This window comes from Fukomys damarensis, unplaced genomic scaffold (genome assembly GCF_012274545.1).
Source record: "Fukomys damarensis isolate Sample0158 unplaced genomic scaffold, DMR_v1.0_HiC HiC_scaffold_13, whole genome shotgun sequence".
Taxonomy (NCBI): Eukaryota; Metazoa; Chordata; class Mammalia; order Rodentia; family Bathyergidae; genus Fukomys; species Fukomys damarensis.
In genome coordinates, this window is record NW_022900925.1 from 29,505,523 (window position 1) to 29,508,506 (window position 2,984).

Here is a 2,984-nt window from a genome sequence, read left to right on the forward strand (position 1 = left end):
ACACTCAGGCATCAAAGGAAAAGTCCACGTGGAGAGGAACTAAGGCTTCCCAGTCTACAGCCTGAGAAGAACTAATGCTACCAGTAGATACCTGAGTGATCTTGAAAGTAGGGCTTCCTCCATAGAATCTTCTGCTGATGCCTTGACTGAATGCTTATGGGGGACCCTGGCCAGCCAGATCCCCCCCAGCTAGGGATGCTCTCTGACCATCATGGGATCTATGCACTTTTGTCCCACTATAAAGGACAAAAAAGAATCCATCTTTCTTTCTTTATTTTTTCTCTTTCTCATTGAGTTCATTGGTCCATTTTAGGTATACAGCACAGTTACATTCATCATTGGGAACTTGCTCCTTTACATGACAGGTCTTGGTTCTCATTTTTTCCCCTTGTCCCTGGCCTCCCTTCACCCCCTCCTCCCCTCCCCATTTACAAACACTTTATTTCCATTTTTTCATTTTCCCATATATATTTTCCCTTATTACCTTTCCCCTACCCTTTCCACTTTCCATATACCTTTAGCCCTTTTCTTCCTAGTTCACATTGTCAATTACATCATTAAGATCTTATGTACTATTATAATTTTTACACCAGAGAAACTATTTGGTATTTACACATGTGTGACTTATTTATTTCACTTAGCAGTATATCCTCAATATGTATCCATTTTCCTACGAATGAACCTAATTTCTCATTCTTTATGGCTGAGTAGTATTCCATTTTCTAGACAAACCACATCTTCTTTATCTAGTCTCCACCATCTTTCTTATTGCAAGGAAAAAAAAAGTACGAGCACATATTGTGGGTCCCAGGCCCTGGGGTCACTTTCTCTAGTGGACCAAGTGGCTCTGCACCCAAGGGGGAGGGTCACTCCCACATTTCCTGACCCTTAGAAATGGTGGGATAATAAGTGATTATTTACTTGAAAATTGCTCATTGTTTTAAATTACTAATTTGCTATGCAGAAACAGGGAACCAATATTGTGCTGTTGTGAAATGTCTTTTCCATGATTTTTTTTTCTTCTACATGAGTTTTGATTTGCATGTGCACGTGGTTCACTTGGGCTCAGAGCTGGGCAGGGAATCCCTGGATGAAAGGGCAAGTGTGTGTTTACCTGCTAGACAGTTGCCAAACATGGTTGACTCAACTTTCTGTCCTGCTATCATGATTTAAAAAAAAAAAAAAAAAGGAAGTGTCCTACATCTTTCATTGATGTTTAATATTTTCCATCTTTTTCATTTTAGTCATTATAATGGGTGGGTAACATCTGCTGTTAAAATATCTATTTGGCAAAGGGGAGGACACACAAGAATTTAGGTTGCACAAGGGCAGAGGAAGCTTGAGAACAGAGAATGAGTCAGAGTGGAAAATAAGATTTAGACTTGGGCTAAAATCATGTCCTACAAAGCGGGTGAAATCACTCCAGAATTCTTAAGATTCTAACTGATGGCTAGAGAACCAAATGTTTGAGTTCTCATTCAACATCAAGGTCTCCATTTACAACCATTGGGGCCATGAATGAAAAATATTACCACAACCAAAGTATTTTTCCTTCTTGTATCAACTACTATCTTCGTGAAGGCTTTATGGCATAGTGATTAAAGTACTTGGATCAAAAGCTCAGCTTTGCAAATTACTCTCTGTGTGTCTCTGTACAAGTCAATATCTCTGTGCCTCAGTCTCCTCGTGACCAGAATGGGAATCATAACAGGATACCTCAAGGGTTGCAGGAAGTATTAACTGAGTTAACCGATAAAGAGTACTTATGCCAACGCCTGGTACCCAATATATTAGGATACGAGGTACTATAAAATCTACCTCAAAGTTGATTCTAGAACATTGCTGGCCTATGCTTTGAGTCAGTTTGTGTGGCGTAGAACTATGAGGGCTACAAGAAGATCAGTTCATGTGGGACAATAATAAGAATTATTTTACTGCAAAGACAGAACATGAGTTGACAGAGAAATGCATTTTAGGCTATATCTGGCAAGAATCCATATCTCCAAACCCATGAACGATATCAATGTTCTGTTTTCATAATCAGAAGCCGTGTTCTGCATGTCATATACAACTTTACATACCTCAAAAAATAACCTTGATGCCACCCAAGTCCTTGACAGAGGGAGGGCTGATAGCTGCTTTAAGGTAGACATAGCATTTGAGCTTGCATTGCCTGGCTAAATCCTACACAGAGCTCTATGAAATGTCACCCTTATTTTCACACAAAGAGGCTGAGGTATGGAGAGGTTAAATGGTTTCCTTTGTGTCAAACAGTCCCTGAGTGATAGAAATAAGACTTGGACTCATGCTTGGCTCTGTTGGCTTCAAATCCTTCTTTATGTCCCCTCTCACAGCTCCTCGCTAACCCAGGCAGTGTAGGCTCCTGTAGGATATACACCCTTGGAGCCCATGCCCTTTAGTCGTGTAGCTAAGGACGTTTTTGACAAGTCCTGGCATTGCTTTGATCTACGGCTCTGTTCTTTCCTGTTGGACTAGACATTTAAAAACTGTGGTGGTGAAATGAGTTGTGCATCAATATCTAGAATAAATGTAGAGTTTTAATCATGTATATCATATATGAATATAATATGACCATGTAACATGGCAACACGCATTGCTCACTAACCAGCTCTTGCTGCTTTTGAGGTTTCATGTTGTGGTTGTTCAGGGCTTTGGAGTTTTGTCTTTGAATAGTAGATGCTTACATCTCAACAGAATTCCAACGATTATCTCGACGGATGATTTTCCAGTGGCTGTACAAGCACCAGCTGCATTTGATTCATCCAGGAGCTCAGCAAAGACCAGGACTCCCTGGCACTGGCTCTGGAGATTCTGGGTTGGTAGAGTCAAAGTATGACTTGGCATTCTATTAAAAAACACAAAATAGGGCTGGGGATTTAGCTCAGTGGTTCCACCACCTGCCTCACAAGCGCAAGGTCCTGAGTTTGAGCTCCGGTACAAAAAAAAAAAAAAAAAAAAAAAAA